Raw genomic sequence first — 22,422 nt, forward strand, 5'->3', positions numbered from 1 at the left:
TAATGTCAGCAAAATGAGTTCCATTTTCCTGTAGTGCAGTTTACTTGTTAGATCTTTAAAAAGGCTTTTCCCGTTACAAGGGGGCGTCCTAGGAGGCATGGAATTTAAAATTTAGGTAATAAAATAAATCCGTTTTTCTCTAGAGGCAGTTCTGTACCACATGTTCTTTCAGTGTTGAAATTTAATTGCCTATAACTGCTGACTTCCGGTAACTATCGGCTGGCTGTTTCCAGGTTTGGTTCCAGGCCTAGTAGTGACCCCCAAGCTTCCTGAATGTGCCTGTGTGTATCACAAAATACTCCGTGGAAAGAGGTGAGCACTAGGATGGAGTATTTATATTTTTCATTAGAGGGAACTAATTCTTTGGGAGTGGGGCCGATTTACATTTTACCCGTTATGTAAAGAGTTTCACGTGGAAACAGGAGTTAATTGGCACCGTATTTCTGATGTCTTCCAGCCGTGTGTGGGGACTCTTTATAGATTGAATCCCAAGCAGCTGCCCTGTGACCCATCTTTTAAATCTGGCTCTACTTTCTTCTTCTGGTTTTAAGTCATTTTGCTATGAAGCCTACAGTTTAATGAAAGGAAAATATCATCAGTAACTTTTGCCAAAATGGATGTGAAGACTCTTTGAACTGTGGACCGTCCTTGTAGTTTTTTCCTTGTAGCAGTTGGTGTAATGCAATCTTATCATTCCATTAATAATATGTTATGCATGGTCACATCCCTGCTTAATTAGACTTGCAGTTTTCAATTAACAGCATTTTTTGATGATACATTATTATCCTTATTAGTGAGGTCATAGGCTATATTATAACAAAGACTGAAGACTCTATTGTCAGCATAATCTTGAAAGAACCATTTAACTTTATGAAATGTATCTGGTGAAGGAACTTCATACTTTATTTGATGTATAATTTGACCCCCATAAAGAACCAAATGATTCTTTTTTCCCTCCCCTTCTTAGAATAAAATGTCCAGCACTTCAGATGGTATGAATATTTCTCTCAGTTAAAGTGAATAACATTGTCAGAAAATGGAATCTGAATTTTTAAAAATTGAGTAGATGAGCAGTCAGATATTCTTATTCAGCGATTTATCATGTCTTGAGATGAAATTTATAGTTCTATGTGAAACTGATTAAGTCCATTAGATTTTAATTATTGTTCCGAAATCAATACTCTTCCGAGCTTCAGGGAATATTCCATTCACTCATCTCAATAAGGGGGTGGATTTGGGATGGACATATTCTTTTAGTTGATACTGAAAGCACGTTAAATTTTTTTTCTTAATGTTTATTTATTTTTGAGAGAGAGAGAGAGAGAGACAGAGAATGAGCAGGGGAGGGGCAGAGAGAGAGGGACACACAGAATCCGAAGCAGGCTCCAGGCTCTGAGCTGTCAGCACAGAGCCTGATGCAGGGCTCAAACCCACAAACTGGGAGATTATGACCTGAGCCCAAGTTGGACGCTTGACCGGCTGAGCCACCCAGGTACCCCTGAAATACTATTTAGTTTAGATAGTTGTAGTTCTTTGTTGTGTTTGTTTGTTTGTTTGTTTGTTTTTCCTTGTTCCTACTGTTTTTTTTTTTTTTTTTCCTACTGTTCAAATATAAAGAAGTCAAAACCTATAGGGATCAGAAGAGATTTGTGACAAGGTTCTATCTAAACTACCCAGCAGCTATTGAATGATTGATTTTGCTTCATTTTGTCTTTCCAACTTGGGAGGCGAGTGATCTGACCCTCTGAGAGATTTACTAGGGGCCTGCACGGTGTGGTGGGAAAGGTATAGTCAAGTGTGGGTACTTCTCTCTAGTTCTGCTTGCTTTAAATGACAGGGTCACGTTTCAAGAGAGTGGTCAGTTCCACTGTTGCTCTTACAAGTTATTATGTTTCCTGAAATGTAACCAGCCTTGTGGCCTCTGTCACTTCTGGCTGACTTCTGTTAATTTTAGGTGTGTTTGAACTTTATATAAATTAAATCATAACGTGCGTTCTTTCATGTCTGGCTTTCCCCCACCAGTATGACATCTCCTGGGATTCGTTCTGTGTGGTAGTAGAAGTCTGATGTATAGCAGAGGTTGGCAAACTTCTTCTGTAAAGGTTTAGTTAGTATTTTCAGCCTTGTAGGCTCTATGTTGTATGTTGCACCTATAGGACTCTGCAGCCTTAGACAATACCATAAATGGGCATGGGTGGATTTGATCCACGGGCTATAGTTTGCTGATCCCTGTGGCACAGTGTTTTATTCAGGGGCACCTGGGTGGCTCAGTTGGCTGAGCGAACTTCCGACTTCAGCACAGGTCGTGATCTCACAGTTCGTGAGTTCAAGCCCTGCGTTGGGCTCTATGATGACAGCTCAGAGCCTGGAGTCTGCTTCAGATTATGTGTCTCCCTCTCTCTCTGCCCCTCCCCCACTCATGCCATGTCTCTCTCTGTCTCTCAAAAAGAAATAAACATTTAAAAAATTTTAAAAAATTAAAAAAAAAAACTATTCCACCATTCATATTGTTAATGCATGTTTGGATTGGTTTTGGCTTTGAAAACTTATGCATAGGCTGCTGTGAACATTCTTATATATATGTCTTTCATATATATATATATATATGTATATATATATATGCTTTTATGTTGAAAAGTTGTCAGATAATAGGGATTCATATGTTTAGCTTTGGCAGGTACTGACAGAATGTTTTCTGAAGTGGTTTTACTAGCTTACACTCCCATTGCTAGTGTTCTGGCTGATTGAAGTTTTTACTAACGTTTGGTATTGTCATTTAAAAAATGTGATATTGTAGTGGTATCTCATTTTCCTTATGATGAATTATGCTAAACATCTTTTCATGTACTTATTAGGCAATCTGGAGAATATATACACATACATACATGCACATATATACATATACATACACACGCATATATATATACACACACCCCCAAAATACCTATTCCGAGAGTTTTTGTTCAAGTTTTGAAATTTGGCTTTCCTGTCTTTTTCTGGTGGATTTGTAATATTTCTTTATATATATTCTGGAAGTGAGTTCTTGGAAATGAATATTGCAAATATCTTTTTCCACTTGTTGGCTTGCCTCTTTCACTCTTATAATGGTATTTTTTGCTGTATGTATTTTGACTTTCTTTTTTGTAATGAAATTAAATTTGTTACTGTTTTTCTTTATGTTCCTTCCATATCCTATATAAGTAATCTTGATTTACGCTAATATCCTAAATATATTCTGTGTTAGCCCCTAGAAGCTTTATTGTTTGTCTTTTATATTCAGAGCTATGATCTAACTGGAACTGATATATATATATATATTTGGTATTATGATATATGTAGTATTATGTATATATGTAGTAACTTTTTTCCTATGTGGACATCCAAAGATCCAACATCATTTATTCTAAATATTGTTTAACTGTATTGCATTGTGATGGCACTTATCGGACCATATATGTATACACTGGTTTCTGGACTCAGTTTTGTTGATCTGTTGTCTTTGGGCCAATAATGCACTATTTTAACTGTTATAATTTTACCACTTATTTTTAATTAAAAAAATTTTTTTAAAGTAAACTCTATGAACAACGTGGGCTCGAACTCAGGACACCAAGATCAAGAGTCACATGCTGATTGACTGAGCCAGCCAGGGGTCCCAATTGTTATAATTTTATAGCTTATCTTAATATGTCCTATATCTTCTGCTATAAACCCTCCAATGTGGTTTTTCTTCTCTAAAATTGTCTTTGCTACTCTTGTCCCTAGTCTTTTTTTTTAAATGTGTATTTATTTATTTTGAGAGAGAGAGCAGGGGAGGGGCAGAGAGAAGGGGAGAAAGAGAGAATACCAAGCAGTCTCCCACATTGCCAGCACAGAGCTCGACATGGGGCTCGAACCCAAAAACCATGAGATCACGACCTGAGCTGAAGTCAAGAGTTGGACCCTTAACCGACTGAGACACCCAAGCGCGCACCTTTGTTTTTTTTTTATATTCATCTTAAAACACCTTTTTAAGTTTCCACACAATGTCTTTCTGAAATTTTGATTATGATTGTATTGAATCATTAGATCAATGTGGGGGCAAATGATATCTGTCCAACACTGAGACTCTAATCCACGAATATTGTGTCATTTCACACTATCCTCTTATCTTTTTAAGGGTCTGTAATATCTGTAGGAACATCTCCCATTTCATTTCCCACATTGGTAATTTGTGCCTTCCATTTGCTCGTGTCCCATTCTTTCCTCTTTCCTTCTGAGATTCTAATCATATGTATGTTAGAACATTGAAAGATGTGTTCCTCGGTATCTGATGCTCTTTTCTGTATTTTCCTTCCATTTTTCTGTTCATGATTCAAGCAGACATTTCTGCAGACCTACCTTCCATTTTGTCAATGATCCTTTTTGTTCTTTTTTCATATGCTATTAAATTTGCCTGTGGAATCTTTAAATTTGGTTATCAATCAATCAGTCAATCAATCAGTCAGTCAGTCGTCTTCAGTGAGACTGCTGCAAGTTCCAGGCCACTGCTTTGAGTTTGGCTCATTTCTCATGCAATGAGTCAGAAAATGGTATGGGGGTAAACGTGGAGGCTAATGCCAAAATTACCTATGACACACGCACCACATTCCTTTGCTGTCTGGGATTTAGTCCTTCAAGTTCTGGCTCACCTACTTGATCTCTAAGGACTCCCAATATCTCTTTTGTGTATTTTATCCATCTTTTATACTTGTTTTCATTTAGAGGGTTAGTCTAATCCAAATGACTTTGACATATTGACTGCATACTTCTAAAACAAAAGTATTTGTTTCCATTTATTGCTGGATTTGGCCAATTCTCTTAGCGGAATAGGAGCCAAATCCAGTTTGCCACAGTTGCAAGCCATTTTCTTCTTTTATTTCCCCTTCTTTTGTAGAGATAGGCTCCCGGAAGACTTTCGGATGGATAAGATGTTTTTCAGGTTTTGGCATTGTCACTCGTGATTGAGATGTTTGTTTTGCAGTAGCTCAGCTCTGTCTTATTTTCTACTCATTTTATGACTTTAAGCCTGTACTCGGGAGCGATCATAACTTATATCATGCAGTGCTTATCATTTATAAACCACATTGTAATACATTATCGCATTTAGTCCTCAGAACAACGTCCTGTGAAGCAGCTGGTATCACAACCTCTCTTTAGCAGTTGAGCAAACTCAGGCTGAGTTAGGTTAAGGGCTTTGCTCCAAATCACAGTCAGCAGGTGACAGATTAAGGGCTGAAATCCCTGCCTTCCACCGCATGCTTTCCCCATCCTGTTCTTACCCTAATGATGACCCGGCAATTGGCTAGAAAGTGAAGCTACAGATATAATTAAAACAGTGTTTACTCTCAAGGACTTCCAATTTTGGTGGGTTACACCGCATTGCGCTCCAGGAAGTTGCGTGGTTATTTTTCAAAAATGCCAACGCTAAAATATTCTCAAGCTTTAGCAATTCTGCTAAAATCCTGGGTAATAAAGACAGGAGTAGAATAAAAAAGAGGGAAGCCAATGTCGGAAGTTGGGGGAAGGCAGAGCCAGGATTTGCTCTACTTACATTTTTGTAGAATAATGATTCCTGCGTGGCTTCGGGGGAAGTAGGACTAGTCATGTATATTTCAAATGAGAATTCTCTTCTATACAACTCTTAGCAATTTAGGGAAACCTACGTCATCTTGACATTTTTCAAATTGTTTAATGCTTGTGGGTCTTTTCCTGTTAATTTATGAGACATGAGAAAAAAAATTAAGAGATGAGTCTTCGGCGCCTTCATTAGGGGAGATGCCCCCCAGAAAAGAGCAGACAAGGTTAGAAACAGACCCAGGCTTGCTCATGTACATGTACAGAGCGACATGAGGCTTGTCTGTATGTCCCTGGGGACACCCTGTCTCCCTAGGTGTATTTGGAATTATATGTGGGCATGTTTCATGTGTCCTTGACCTTCACAATGACCTTGATAGGGGGCACCGCTGTCATGTAGTTCCCCAGGGGCCTTGACATGGTGGGGCTTAGACGCCGTATTAAAGAGTTTTGGATTTTACTCTGCCAGCAGTGATGAGTAAATGGAGGCTGCAATCATTGTTGAGGGAAGATTAACCAGGTGGTGGTTTAGGGTGACTTTCAGAGGTAGACGCTGGAGGCCAGGCACCAGGTAAAAAAGGTTTTACAAGAAACCCGTATAAACAGAAGCCAAGAGTTCTATTAGAATGTGCAAGTGAAGAGGGAGGGTTGGTTATGTTTGCATCACATCCCTCCTACAGCATTTGTGTGAGGTGGTAGAGAGGGATGTGTTTCATATTTGGGGGCATTAATGAGGGGAGGAGTGAGGCAGTGAGACAGAGGAGCCATTTAGCTAACAGGCCCAGTGCAGAGGGAGGAAGTCTTTATAGCCAACCTACCTGATGCTCATTAGACTCTTGACTGTGAATGGAAATATTCTGTTCTTTATATATTTTGTTAATGTCTACTTTTGAGAGAGAGCGAGAGAGAGAGTGTGCAAGCAGGGGAGGGGCAGGGAGGGAGGGGGACACAATCTGAAGCAGGCTCCAGGCTCTGAGCTGTCAGCACAGAGCCCGATGTGGGCCTCGAACCCGTGAACCGCGAGATCATGGCCTGAGCTGAAGTTATGAGCCGAAGTCGGATGCTTCACCGACTGAGCCATCCAGGCATCCCAATTCAGTTTATTTTTAAGAGCAAGCCCAGTAGGATTTTCTAGACAGGCCATCCTCTAGATAGCAACTGCCTTTTATGAGCTCTTGTTCCCCATTCACAACTCAGCGTATGCAGCTTTCATACTTTAATCTTCCAAAACAAAAAGTCTCAAATGTACAAGTGAAAAAAAAATCCAAGCTGTTGACAGAGTCTTAACTAATTGGCGCGACTTGCATACAGCTGTGTGAGTTCAAAAAAGCTCTCCTGTATGTAGATGCAGGGGCCGTTTATATGCGGGTCTGTGCATAAGACTCTGTACATTTATTTCCTCAGAACGAACCTAGGTGCCACCTCTTGGTGAACACACCAGCACTTCATTTGCATATCTTACAAAAAAAAGAGAGACTGTTTCCGGGCTAACAGCACTGTGCATCCTGTATTCAGACCACATAGTCTCTGCTCCATTGAGGAGAGTCCTTCCATCCATGATGCGTACCACACTACTGCCTGGCCTCCCTAAGTAGCTTCATACAGAGTGCTCCAAAGTAAGAGCCTGTAAACCAACCCGAGGTGGGGAGACAGAGTCCTGACCAGGCTTAGACGTGTTCGCCTGCTCTGCTTACTGTTCGTATCTCACTTTATCCACGCTGATGATTTTGGTGGGCGGGAAGGCGGGGGCTGCTGCAGCACCTGTCTTCATGATGTTATATCCCCTAGTGTCCGTCCTTGTGCCATACTCCTAGTAGGTACTCAGTAAATATTTGTGGATTGAACTGATGGGACTTGGCAGATATATCCAGAAGCAATAGTCTTCATTGTGGAATGTAGTGTGTGTTATTGATGAGCCGATATGTTTCTAATTCAGCCACACAAATATCTCTTAATTACATACAATGATCCCTTATTTTAATCTGGATTTTTTTTTTTTTTTTTGCTGTTGTTGTAACAGGTGTGTTTCAGCAGAGAACAGCTTCTAGCAATTGCAGTTACTGCCGTATTCGGTGTCTGTGGCGAGGGAAGCCCTCCACATTCTGACAAAGGCTAGGGCTCCCGGTAGTTGAGTTTTAAAAATCTTTTTTAGAGAAGTAGATTATACACAAATGCCTTGCTTGTATTCCAACAGAGGGTGGGTGGACCTGGGACCATAGCCATGTGCAACAGAAGCCCTCCACGTGCACGTTGGTCGATTTCTAATTGCACGGCTGCCCATCAGCTTAGTGTTAATGTCCATAGGTGTATCTGTGTGTATGGGAAGACATGTTTGCATTTAGCACTATCCGTACAGTTGTATAGGTGGTCAATATGGCTTAATAAGAATTGGGGGGAATTCTTCAGTTCTGTTATTGTTACTGGCTTACAAGGTTCTCACCAACTCCTCACTCTGTTTTCAGTGTCTACAGGAGAAATTCTGAACAGAAACAGAGCTTCAGCGCTTTGGGAAAAGCATCATTTTTTTTTTCTTTTTGTAAATTTTCCTTTCTTGTGGTTGGAAGTTAAGGGCTGGAGCAGGGGGTGCCCGGGATGTGAATAACCAAGATGCAGTTGTGTGGGCGTGGGAATTCAGGTCCTGTTCTGGACTTGGTGTCATGGAGAGGTCAGTTTGGTTTGCGGATGCTGAGGACACCTCTGAAGGATTTTTGTCTCCATGAGGTGGACTTACTTCTGAAGTTTCACTTTTCAGCAGAGCAGGTCTTTAATTTAACTTCGGTTGGGCCTGCATAATCTGAGAACGTTGACTATTCAGCTTCTGGAAAATGTATGTTTAAGAGCATGGACTTCAGAGTTCAAGTCTTGACTCCACAAATGAAGAGCCTGTGATATTGGGCAAGTTCACCCTTTAAGCCTAGGTTTGCTCACCTATCAACATGAGGTTATTAACAGCAGCTGCCAGAAAGTTCAATGAGAGATTAAATGCTTGGGCAGCGCTTATTTTAGAATCTGGCACTTAGTAACTGCTCAATAAATGCTAACCTTTATTGTTTCTAGTAAATCTGCTGGCTCTTATGGCACTCATCTCCAATGGCAGAGATATCAGATCATTAAACAGATAGCATTTTCAAGAAATAAACGACATGGGTTTGTTCAGCGTTAGAAATGTTGCGTAAGATTTGACTGATCTCCCTTTTCAGCCAAGAAGTAGCTCACACAAAGCATGTGGCAGAGAGACACGTGGGCTGTATTTCTCAATCAGAATTTGAGTCCATTCTAAAGTGAGGGGAAAAGATAACCTGTGTGTTGATGTAGTGGCATTGATTCAGCACAGATACGTGAACAGCCAGCAAATGCAATCAGAGCTCATGCAAATCACACCTCTGGTGCAGCATGTTAATGACGACTCTTCTATAAGTAACACTTATTTCAGGGTCCTACTTATTCTCATTAAACGAGCCTGTGGTTGTTTGCATTCCTCAAAAGGGAAGACTGTCAGTAGCAGCTCTGAGTCATGCTTCATGCAACATCTACACCTGTTTCTTTGATTTGATTGAATGTATATATTTAAGGAACTGGAGAGGTTTTGACTTTCAAATAAATGAGTTAAATGCCCTTCCTTAAAAATTGCATTGGTAACATGGTTCACAGTTATCTGGAGAGAGCTTTAGAAGAGGTTGAGATGTGAGTGCTCACTTCTTTGTAGAACCTAGATTTTCATTTGGCTGGAGCTCCCCTATGCACACCGCCCCCCCCCCCCCCCCCAATCTAAAGGAAAACTGGCAATAGAATTGAAATCAAGTCTTTTGATTTTGCTTTGGACATGTGGTAGTGTACTCATTTTCTTTGGATTCTTAGGGAACTAACTGTAAATGTTTAATTTAAGCTCTGGTCTCTCAGTTTGAGTTAGTAACCAGAAATTAGAATATAGGTGTAAATATCTACACTGGAGGCTGGAGGTTTGAGAAGTTGTGTACATCATGTCTCTTCTGCTCTCAACTCAAGCAGATTACTACTTGCTAAAAATGGGAATTTGAGTTGAACTTGACTTCAAGAGACGTCAGGTACTGACTGTCCCTTGTGTAAACCCACACTTCTCTGGAATGGAAAATCTGTATTATCTTTGGCCCCTGAAATAAAACCAGTTATTTTGATCCAGAACTCTGAAATCTAAAGATTTAGGCTTTGAGCACCCTTTCTCATGTCCTCTTTAATAAACTTACAAATGACTTTGGAAAATGTGAATTTTCCAGTGGGAGTCGGTGAGTATTCTGACTCAGAAGCCATTATGTCCATGCAAAGATAATGCATTTTAGTAAGAGAAGAAATGAGTGACACTTTTCGTTTTTTGTGTGTGAGATTAGTCAAAGGTTGGTGTGAAAAAATGTTTCTGAGAGGTTTTTCACGGGAAGCAGAACAACTTAGTTTCTGAATATTCAAGGTGATGTGCTACGAGGGAAAAAACATTCTACCCTTTCAGAGGAAATGTGTGTGAGGTCATTTTCCTAACCTTGCTGAACTCCAGCATATCAGGGGCAATGTAATAATTAAAAACTCATTTCACAGCAGCTGATTAGGCTTTGATTCACAATTACTCTGTCTTTCAAAAGTCTCCTCTATCTGAGCATTTTGAAAATATGATGGCTTCATTATTTGTTATATTTCCAAAGTTAGAGCTTCAAAGGAGCTGCAAAAACTTTCTCAATCATCTAGAAAGTCATGAATAAAACATGCATACCCAGAATTTTAAATTAAAGTAATTAGGCCACATTAGAATCTTAAAAAAAAAAAAAAAAGATTTAACATCCATGTCAATGTGGAGAAAGATGCCCTTCATTAAATTACATCTTCTTCCTGTCCAACATTTTAAACTGCCACTTTTAATGTAACATTAGAAAAATAATTACTGTGATTAAGATAATTTTAAAAAGTAAATGTTAGAAAATCCGGACCACAACGTTTTCAGAGTATCCATTCCAATAAAATTTTTTTCTATAAATTATTTGAAATTAACAAAACAGCATCCTGACATTCTTTTGCCAACGTTGTGAGTCCAATTTAATGAGTGTAAACAGGAGGCTGATACTTAACTCAAGGCTGGGGAGCTCCAGCAAGACTTAGACTATGTGATAAAAGCATCTAAAGATAGGGTGTTGAAACATTATAGCTCTTTGAGAGGCAACTCTCCAGGTCATGGTGGGAAGCTAAATCTGAGACGTGGGAGTGCTCATTCAATAGACTTTCAAGTTTAGGGAAAAATGCTTGCAGACCAAGAAAGATGGAGGTGGCTCCAATGAAGGAAAATGGAGGCAGGTAGAGGAAATCCTGTGGCTTAAGTATCATACAGCTGTGTTTCTATGGTAAACGTCTTCTGATACATAGTTTATTAAATCTTTCTTGCCCAAACTCTGCCTCTTGGGTCATTTTCCCATGGGTGGAGACACCTCTGTTACTGTAATGAGAGTCAAGGGAAACACAGAGTTTGTTTTATCCTATAGCATAATTTTACCTGTTAGCATAAAAACAAACTGCCAGTGATGCCAGCCCGGGATGGCACACTGAGAGTCACTGAGCTAGAGCAATGGCTTTTAACCCTGTCTGTATGTTACATTCACTTGTGCAGTGCTCTGGACCTTCCGATTTAATTGGCCTGGGGAAAGGTCAGGTCATCTGTAGGCTTAAAATCTTCACAAGTGATTCTTTTTTTTTTTTTTTTAATTAAAAAAATATTTTTTTTGTAACGTTTTTTAATTTTTGAGACAGAGAGAGCATGAACAGGGGAGGGGCAGAGGGAGAGGGAGACACAGAATCTGAAACGGGCTCCAGGCTCTGAGCTGTCAGCACAGAGCCCGACGCGGGGCTCGAACTCACAGACCGTGAGATCATGACCTGAGCCGAAGTCGGACGCTTAACCCACCGGCCGAGCCACCCAGGCGCCCCAAAAATCTTCACAAGTGATTCCTAAAAAAGATTTTTTGTAATGTTTATTTATTTTTGAGAGAAAGAGAGACAAAGTGTGAGCGGGGGAGAGGCAGAGAGAGAAAGAGAGAGAAAGGGAGACACAGAATCCAAAGCAGGCTCCAGGCTCTCAGCTGTCAGCGCACAGCCCGACGTGGTGCTCGAACTCACGAGCCTCGAGATCATGACCTAAGCCGAAGTCGGATGCTTTAACCGACTGAGCCACGCAGGTGCCCCTTCACAGGTGATTATAATGGGCAGACAGGATTGGGAACATTTGAGTCTGAGGATCGACATCGTAATTAGGCCCAAATAAACCATGGGGAACTTCACTAGACTTGAAATTCCAGGAAATGTCAGTCTGGCCTGCTTCTGCACACCTTGGCTATATGGGATGCGTCGGGACGGGTAGTGTTAGATGACCAGTTTATGCCAAATGGTTGCTGTTTGCACCTGTGTAGATGTACAGATTGTCAGCCTTGGGTCTGTCAGTACTTCTGGAGCAGTCTGGGTTTCCAGAGGAGTTAGGCCTTGCCTTGGTGTGTCTGAAAGGATTGAGTGACTTGGTCCATCAAGTGTTTGGGTTAAAATGTATTTCTCCAGCATCTTCTTGCAACTCTGCAAGGACCTGCATTTTGTTGTGTTTCTCCCTTTAGTGGGTGAGAGTGCAGGTATCTAGCTAGTACCCAGTAAGCCATCAAAGTCCTCAAAATTTGGCAGTCATGTGTCTGAGAGAAACCAACTGAAGCTTAGTGGGGAGGAGTTGGGGAGCGTAGATGTGGGAGAGACTTCCCCCAGCCACACCCCGGTCTGGGCTTCCCTTCCTGGCCGCAGGTCACTGTGACCCAGCTCTGCCTAGGACTGGGGCAGACTGGGGTGAGTGTGGGGGAGGGGAAGCTCCTGCCTGTTGGACCATAATGGCCACTTTCTCCCACCGCTGGGCCTTTGGGTGTGAGGTATGCACTGACTGTTCATGAGAGGACACAACTTCTGTAAGCAGAGTGACCAACCATCCTGTTTTGCTTAGGACTGTCTGAGTTTTAGTGCTGAAAAGTCCAGCATCTCGGGAAATTCCTCACGCCAGGCAAATCAGGGCTGTCGGCCACCCCATGTGTAAGCTTAAATCTGAGTCCCTGCCCTCTACTTAGCTTTAATTCATCTGTAAAAGGGAGATGGTAATACAGGTTGTGGTGAGGGTTCAGTGCCAACACGGAGACAACTCACTGTTCCAGGCCCAGGGCTCAAGGAATAGCTGGGGTTTTCTAGTCCTGTAGGATAGGCTGAGGAAACTGCGTAAAGGATATCTTATCACTTCCTATGACAAAATCAAACAAGAGCCCTAGGAAGCCTTACAAAAGACCAAGGGGGTTTTAAGGATGAAAGAGCTCTTATCCCTTTAAGAGGAGCATGGAGGCTGTAACATTTGGAAGACGTCATCACAGAGGAGTAGAATCAGGACCCGCGAAGGTTGTAGGAAGGTGTTCAGGTAGCAAGACAGTGAGAAGCAGGAAAGCATGAATTACGTGTAGGGACTATTTCAGGTTATATGGCTGGAACAAATAATTGTAGTAGCTGATGAAGTTAGAAGGGCACACTGGAGGCATTAAAGTCAAGGGAAAGGATTGCTTAATTTAGTGCACGATCGAGATTATTGAAGTTTTGTGTGTTTTTCGTTTTGGGCAGTATGAGAATACAATAAGGAAAAGGAAGAATACAGAAGAAATAATTCTGAAAGAATTCATAGGCATTTTCTTTCAAGTCAAGACTGATTCCAAGAACAGGTGCTAAATATTTTCCAAGTGATTTTCAAAGTGGAAAGAAATGCCCTTGAGAAGCTGTCTTATTAAATATGTGCTTACAGATTCTGGAAATCAAGGACCCTCTATTCTCCTCCCTTTAGTAATCACTGGAAGGGCTTCCTCTCCCCCAAAAGCTATCAATTTATGAGGTGTCAGACAATCATTTCAATGGTATTCATTCCATTTCAACTATGTGCCCAGGACACGTCGTGCAGGGAAGATAGAAAATGATGCATCAAAGGCACATCTCCTGCCCGCCAGCAACCCAGTGTGGTTGGGGGAAAAGACTGATCCACGTGTAGAAATTATCAAGTGCATCCTAGCAGAACAGTGTGTGACCAATCAAGTGATCCGTGCTTAGGTCTTACAGATCCAGGTAAATTCCAGTGCCGAGACCTGATGTTGCTCTTTTCTTCGTTCCTCTGCTTCAGTCGTATCCCTAGCATTTGACTAAGCACATAAAATAGGATTCAAATTGCTCCCACAGTAAAAGGCTGTCTTTATTTTGATCACAAATACATAAACCACAAGATGCCTTTTAAAGTTCATCCCGGGGAACAATATAACACAGTCTATGAGCAATTCACCAGGATTTACAATCATCTTCTCATTTAAAAGCAGATCTACTCTAAGGAAAGTAAAAAACAGCTTTTTTTTTGTGGGAGGGATTCAAGTGAATTATTTGCTTTTTTTTTTTTCTTTTTATAACTAAGTCAGGTGGCTAATTTGGAAAGTTTTGAAAGCTGGCTTCTTGCCAATCAACTTAAAAAAATTTAAAGGATATAAAACTCAGTTTACCTAAACTAAGAAAGAAGGAAATCTACTTTTCAAGCTAATTTTTGGAATAAGTTGAATCAGAGAAAATTTTTAGAACTTTTAAAAACATTTAAAACATAAATCTTTAAGAAGACACTTCTAACAGTTCCTGATATTGGGAAAATTGAAAGGTTGTGCAAAGTGCTTCCATTTAATTATTGACAGATTTCATAAGGTCAGCCAAAGTATATGATCCTGTATTTGCCTTCAAGCAGTTTTCAATACAGACTTACATGCATTAAGATTAAATATCAGGCAGCCTTTAAGAAATGCTCAATAATTGGAAAATAAAGTAAATATATTAAGATTTCTTGGTAGTGTTTTTAAATTAAAAAAAACTTTTGTATATAGAGAGAGCATGTGAATGGGGGTGAGGGGAAGAGGGAGAGAGAGAATCTTTTTAAAAAAATGTTCGTTTATTTGTTCTGAGAGAGAGAGAGACAGAGAGAGAGAGAATTCACACGTGTGAGAGAGAGCGGGGTGAGGGGCCAGAAAGAGAGGACAGAGAGAATCCCAAGCACGCTGCACGCTGTCAGCACGGAGCTCAATGCAGGGCTCAATCCCGCGAACTCGTGAGATCGTGACCTGAGCCAATATCAAGAATCAGACGCTCTATGGACTGAACCACCTAGGTGTCCTGGTAATGTTTTTTTTTTTTTTTTTTTTGTTTTTGTTTTTAAATTATTGAATTCAAATGGAACTTTAGATCTGACATATACCAGTCCTAAGTCATTACCATTCTATTTCTATTTTAGGGCAACTTAGTGAGAGTTAACAGAGACTGGTAGAGAGAGAAGCGCTTCTATAGGTATAATGAGTGTTAGGTATTCTATACTGAAAGAACTTGGCTGCATTTCAGTGAAGAAGTAAACCCTGTTACTTGAACAGAGAAAGATTATATGTATATGATCAGATTGTCAGAGACTGTTGAAACTACTCCACAATGTCAACAATACCATCAAACATCAAACATTTAGGTATCTTTATTGCCATCTTTCCTCATTCTTCACTGTTGGAAGAGGACTATTGGATATCAAGCCATCATTCTTCAGTCTCATTAAGTTTGGGAGAGTATATACCTGTTTGCCTGAGATACACCTGGTTTATCTGTAATATCCTGGTACCCTGTTTAGCATTTCATAGGAAATGAAATAGTATCATTGTTAGTTGCCCTAAAATAAGCTGAAAGGTGTTAAGCAGACCTCCATTTTGTGCCTCTGGATACGTCCATGGTCTTGTTGAGAAATAGGTGAGACCTATGAGCACTGTGTTGGCAATGTGACCAATGTGTCCCTTTCAAGACAAGCATGCAGGGTGTTCAGCGATAAGAATGAAGAGTCCTGATGACTAGAGACCGTTAACTCCTTCCAGTTTTGCGCACCAGAAATATTTGGTGCTGCTGCCCCTTCAGGTCACCTGGAGCACTAGGCCGTTGTGCACAGGCCAATGCTTCAGCCTGGAGGGCTTGAAGCCATAGGTTTGACATTCAGTGGGATCAGTGGGAAATTATGGGTTAGATGCTCGTGAAACGTGTGCTGAAATAGAAGTACACAGAGAGAAACAGTCTGACTGCTCTTACAGAGAGATTTCATTATTCATTTTATGCCATCGATCTACAAAGGTCTTAGTTTTGCCAAACTTTAGACAAGGATTAGAGTGAAGGTACTTTATATATTGAGTGCAGGTAATATCAGTAAGGTAGATGGGGAGGCAATCGGAGAGGAAGGAGGCCAGTAAAGGGTGCACAGTTAAGCCATTTTCCATAGTACATGACTAGAACTTAATTCTGCAGAGAAACGCTGGGAGTAGTACAAAACGCACATTTAGAATTATTCCACTGAGGGAGCACAGCACTGAGGGCATTTCTATGCCGACTCTGGAGAATTGTTAGTTGGGGTTGCAGCAAACCTTTTAGTCTGCAAAGACCTCAAAAAATGGAAGTAGACGTCTAGTAAAAATTAAATACTAAAAACTTTCTACTAAATTGGATAATGAGAGGCACCTGGGTGGCTCAGTTGGTTAAGCGTCCGACTTTGGCTGAGGTTACGATCTCACCGTTCCTGAGTCTGAGCCCCACGTCGGGCTCTGTGCTGATAGCTCGGAACCTGGAGCCTGCTTCAGATTCTGTGTCTCCCCCTCTCTCTCTGCTCCTCCCCCGCTCATCCTCTGTTTCTCTGTCTCTCTCAAAAATAAGTAAACATAAATAAACAAACAAACAAACAAACAAATAAATAAATAGAATAATGAATGGGTAATATTTGCTATTTACCTTGACCACCATAGTGGTACCCTTGACCACATGAAAAGCAGAAGACTGGGAAATGCAAATTAAAACAGTAGTGAGGTGTCACTATATACCTGTTGGCATCTATATATCATGTAGAATGGCCAGACTTCAGAATATTGACAATGCCAAATGTCCAAGTGAGTGTGGAGCATCAGGGGCCCTCATTCGTTGCTGGTGGGAATGCGAAATGGCGCAGCCGCTTTGGAAGGCTCGTTGGCAGTTTGTTACAGAACTAAACGTAATCCAGCAATCATGTTTCTTGGTATTTACCCAAAGGAGTTGAAAACTTATGTCCACACAAAAACCGGCAAATGGATGTATATAGGAGTTTTATTCATCCTTGCTCCAATTTAGAAGCAACCAAGATGTCCTTCACTAGGTGAATGGGTAAATAAACTAAATAAACTATATACATCTAGATATGGGCTATTATTCAGCAGTAAAAAGAAATGACCATCAAGCTATGAAAAGATGTGGTGGAACTTTAAATGCGTATTACTGAGCAAAAGAAGCCAATCCAATCTGAAAAGGCTACATAGTCTTTGATTCTGACTCTATGACATTTTGGAAAAGGCAAAACTATGAAGACAGTAAAAAGATCAGTGGTTACTGGGGATGGAGGAGGGAGAGGGATAAATAGATGGAGAACAGAGGTTTTTAGGGCAGTGAAACTACTCTGCATTAAACCGTAATAGTGAATATACATCATTATACGTCTTCCCAACCCCTAGATTGTACAACACCAAGAGTGAGTCCTAATGTAAATATGGACTTTGGTAATGATGTGGCATGTAGGCTCATTGATTTGATCAGAGGTACCACTCTGGTGGGGGATGTTGATAATGGGGAGGCTGTGCATGTGTGGGGCAGAAGGCATATGGGAAATCTCTGTACCTGCTCAATTTGGCTGGAAACCTAAAACTACTCTAAACAATAAAGTCTATTAAAACACACACACACACACACACACACACACACACACACACACACAACAGGGGCACCTGACTAGCTCATTTGGAAGAGCATGCGACTCTTGATCTTGGGGTCGTGAGTTCAAGCCCCACGTTGGGTGTAGAGATTACTTAAATAAATAAAACCGAAAAAACCCCCTACAACAAAACCAGAAGACACTGGTTTACTGAAGGACCTTTAGTAACTACTGCAAAAGTTTGTAGCTGTTAAAGACTCTGCCCAAAGGCAGTTGTTAAACATGTGCAGCTCTATGAGGTACATTGACTCACTCTGTGATGTGTGACTTTTCTGTAGATCACATGAGTCTTCTTCAAAATTAATTGTGCTCATTTTCAATTTCAAGTTTTCTTTTTTTTTTAATTTTTTTTTTAACATTTATTTATTTTTGAGACAGAGAGAGACACAGCATGAACGGGGGAGGGTCAGAGAGAGAGGGGGGAGACACAGAATCTGAAACAGGCTCCAGGCTCTGAGCGGTCAGCACAGAGCCTGACGCGGGGCTTGAACTCAGGAACCGTGAGATCATGACCTGAGCCGAAGTCGGACGCTTAACCGACTGAGCCACCCAGGCGCCCCTCAATTTCAAGTTTTCTTGTGCACGTACAAGAGTGAAGCAATAGTTATCACAATGTCGGCTCCATTAGCAGAAAGCCATGTAGTTATATACGCCAATATTTTGTGAGTGTCCTCAGATGCTGTACCCAGTAATTCCAATAGTGAGTCACTTTTTTCCCCTCATTTATGGAATTAAAGTTGCTGTGACTTCATTTTGTTGCAGGTGATACAAATGACCTTGTTGCCAATGATACTGTAGGATTCAGTAACAAAGTTCAACATTGAAATAATGAATGTTAGAAGACCCATTGTTATCATACAAAAAGTAAGAAAATAACAAGTTTTGTAGCAAAGCTGATGTACACAAAACAAAATAAGGCACCAGTCTGTCAAGAGGCTCTTTCTCTTTCTATCGTGCCCATCCTCAATCAGACTGGAAGTGTTTGAATCTTCAAACATTGACTTTTAAGCCAACCTAAGTGTCTCCCAATAACATGAAACATTTTTATAAAAGCACTCTGAATCTTTTTGCATGTTATTATTCATAATCAGTTAAAAATCTTTAAGCAAACAATTCAACAAACCTAACACCAAAACTTCAGCTTTTTAGCAAGTTTTAATAACTGAGAACAACCCTAACAAACAAGAAGTTTGAAAAGTCATCCTTCAAAAGCAAGAGCATAACCGAACGACTTAGTCAAATACAGCGGTTTCAGATTTTCATCTGGGAATTTTGTTTCAGCGGTTGGCAATATCTGAATTCTTGGGACGAATCCTGTGATGGAGATGTGTTTTTGGTAGGAAAAATTTATATATCAATTTATGGATATGGGACTGGAATGAAATGAAGAAGTCCTCATGTTTTGCTGCATTTAAAAGAATCAGAAACAGAAAAGGGGGAAAAAAAGACGCAGAAGCAGAAGGTCTGCTGCTTGTGTTACTACCATGTACTACCATGGCTTGTGCTCATGCAGGATCCCAAGTGCTGGAAGCTTTGTCTTGTGCACCTGCTCAGACTTAGGCAAGCCCTGTGACCACTTGGTTATCACCACTTGGTTTAGATCTGTGGAAAAGTTGATGAGTAGGATGCACTGTGTGTCTGGGGCTCCCGGGGACCCTAACGTGGTATACCAACCTTACTTGACTCTCAGGATGTTGTTAAATGTGTAGCTTTTTTTCTTATTTGCATCTATGGCGGTTTCTTCCTCTTCTGGCTGCTCTGTCAGACGTGGAATCATTAGTGGTTCTTGGATTTTCTTGGAAGAGCTTGTCACCCTGGCTTTTAGTTTGTTAGTTGATCCAGTGATTTTGTGTCTCTGATATAGTCTCTGTATTTTTGTTAAGTTTTTTGTTTTTTGTTTGTTTGTTTGTTTGTTTTTTGAGAGAGAGCAAGTGAGCAGGAGCAGGGGAGGGCAGAGAGAGAGAGAGAGAGGAAGAAAGAATCCCAAGCAGGCTCCATGTTGGCAGTGTGATGCCCGAAGCAGGGCTCGAACTGATGAACTGTGAGATCATGACCTGAATCAGAAGTCCAGGTGCTTCTCAAAAAAGTATTCTTTGTGTATTACTCAGCTTGCTCTCATTGTTGGGGTGAGAATAACATTCACTTGTGACTTTGTATCTTAGGCGTTGGCTAACTTTGATCTGTGGGCCAAATTCTGCCCGTCACCTGTTTCCATAAATACAGTTTTACTGAAACCCAGCCATGCTCGTTTTGTTTACATATTTTCTGTGACTAAAAATTGAGTCGTTATGACAGAGACCATATGGCCTGTAAAGCAAAAATTATTTACTATCTAGTCTTTTACAAAAAAAGTTGGCCAACACTTGTTCCACATCTTAAGTGGAAGCAGAATTCCCCTTGACACTACGAAAATTTTGTTGCATCCTGGAATGAAATTCCACGCTTTGAATGGGACTTACAGTGTCTATTGGTCAGAAGTGCAAATGTCTATTCTCTGTATTATACGTTACTGTTTTTTTTTTTTTTTTAAATCAGTGTACGTGTTTTGTGTTTGATTAACCAGAATCTCAGAACCAGATATTTGTTTGGCAAATATTAGGTCTTATTCTTAAAAATGGCATTTACTACTAAAAATGATATGGACTGAATTTTGAGTCGTTTTTCTAAGGAGATTGCTTGCTTTGGATTAATCCATTTCTCCTTTATCTCCTAGAGGCCAAGGAATCCCTGATAAGGCCTTTGATAGAGGATATCAAGTTATTGGCAGAGGTTTTTTTGTTTTGTTTTGTTTTGTTTTGTTTTTTTGAGAGACAGAGGGTGAGAAAGAGCAAGCAGAGGGGGAACAGAGAGAGAGGGAGAGAGAGAGAATCTTAAGTGGGCTTCAACCCAGCGCGGACCTGACACTGGGCTCGATCTCATGACCCTCGGATCATGACCTGAGTGGAAATCAAGACTCAGATGCAGGTGCCCCCAGCATAAGATTTTATTTGTTTGTTGTTTGTTTTTTGTTTTGGTTTGTTTATTTAAAAAAAAATTTTTTTAATGTTTATTTTTGAGAGACACAGAGACAGAATGCGAGTGGGTTAGGGGCAGAGAGAGAGAGAGGGACACACAGAATCCGAAGCAGTCTGAGCTGTCAGCACAGACCCCAACGCGGGGCTCAAACTCTCCGACCTCGAGATCATGACCTGAGCCGAAGTCGGCCACTTAACTGACTGAGCCACCCAGGAGCCCCTAGTATGTTTATTTATTTATTTGTTTATTTAGAGATAGGGCATGAGGCAGGGGCAGAGAGAGGGAAAGAGAGATCCCAAGCTGACAGTGCAGAGCCCTATGCGGGGTTCGAACCTACAAACTGTGAGATCATGACCTGAGCCAAAATCAAGAGTCTGATGTTTATTTAACTCACTGAGCCACCCAGGCACCGCTGACATAATTTTGATAAAGGAAAAAAATAAATATAATTTACACACAGTTCATAATTTGCATGGATAATTTATATGACCATGTTATCTTTGACTTCTTTGACTGAATGTTTAGCCAACTCTATCAGCAAATGTGAATTTGTAACTCTTTTAGGCATCATTGTCAGGGAGATGGGAAACATAGTAATCAATATTTTCTGAGTTTTAATTTTTCTAATTATAAACAAATGTATATGGAAAAGTACAAAATAAGTCAATCTTGATCATTTTTAACACTGTTTAATCTTCTTCTAAAGCTTTTTTTTTAAAAAAAACACTAATTTTAACATTTTGTCAAATGTGTTTCTGCATCTGTTGAGATGATCATGATTTTTATTTTTCATGTGTTAATGTAGTGTATTGAACTGATTGATTTGTAGATGTTGAATCATCCCTGTATCCCTGGAATAAATCCCATTGATCACAGTGTGTGATCCTTTGAATATACTGTTGAATTTGGTTTGCTGATATTTTGTTGAAGATTTTTGCAGCCATGTTCATCAGGGATATCAGCCTATATTTTCTTTTCTTTTGGTGTTCTTATCTGGTTTTGGTATCAAGGTAATCCTGGCCTCATCAACTGAGTTTGGAAATGTTTCCTCCTCTTCTATTTTTTTGGAAGAGTTTGAGAAGGATTGGTATAAGTTACCAGTGAAGCCATCCAGTCCTAGACTTTGGTTTGTTATGAAGTTTTTGATTAATTCAGTCTCCTTACTAATATTTGGTCTAACTTTCCTATTTCTTCATGATACAATCTTGGCAGGCTGTAGGTTTCTAGGAATTCATCCATTTTTTTAGGTTGCCCAGTTTGTTGCTATATAATTGCTCATACTAGTCTCTTCTGATCTTTACATGATATTTTTGTGGTATCTGTTGCAGTGTCTCTTTTATTTCTGATTTTGAGTCCTCTTTTTTTTCTTGCTGAGTTTAGCTATAGGTTTGTCAATTTTGTGTTATCTTAAAAAAACAGCTCTTGGGGTGCCTGGGTGGCTCAGTCGGTTGAGCGTCCGACTTCGGCTCAGCTCATGATCTCACAGTCTGTGAGTTCGAGCCCCGCGTCGGGCTCTGTGCCGACAGCTCAGAGCCTGGAGCCTGTTCAGATTCTGTGTCTCCCTCTCTCTCTGACCCTCCCCTGTTCATGCTATGTATCTCTCTGTCTCAAAAAACTAAATAAACATTAAAAAAATTAAAAAAACACAGCTCTTAGTTTCACTGATCTCTTCTATTGTCTTTTTAGTCTGTATTTCATTTATTTTCACTCTGATCTTTGTTACTTCCTTCCTTTTACCAAGTTTGGGCTTTGTTTGTTCTTCCTTTTCTAGTTCCTTGAGTTGCAAAGGTAGATTGTTTATTTGAGGTCTTTCTTGTTTCCTGATGTAGGCTTTTATCACTATGAACTTTATGCATGCATCAGTATGAATTTCCTACAGTTATTCTTAAATTCAGTGAATATTTGGACATAGAGGCGGTGTGAGAAGGTGGCTGTGCCTAGTGGTTTGTATGTGGGATGCTCCG

At 40.3% G+C, this 22,422-nt stretch overlaps 1 long non-coding RNA gene across 1 annotated transcript in view; it reads left to right on the forward strand.

Annotated features, from left to right (window-relative positions):
- Positions 1-237: 237 nt before the first annotated feature.
- LOC128778330 (uncharacterized) overlaps positions 238-22,422 on the forward strand; it is a 94,673-nt gene continuing 72,488 nt past the window's right edge. Inside the window, exon 1 of the long non-coding RNA XR_008423913.1 lies at positions 238-312. This is a non-coding gene — a long non-coding RNA (uncharacterized LOC128778330). The remainder of the gene's footprint in view (positions 313-22,422) is intronic.

This window comes from Panthera pardus, unplaced genomic scaffold (genome assembly GCF_024362965.1).
Source record: "Panthera pardus isolate Hobbes unplaced genomic scaffold, ASM2436296v1 HiC_scaffold_2, whole genome shotgun sequence".
Classification (NCBI taxonomy): domain Eukaryota; kingdom Metazoa; phylum Chordata; class Mammalia; order Carnivora; family Felidae; genus Panthera; species Panthera pardus.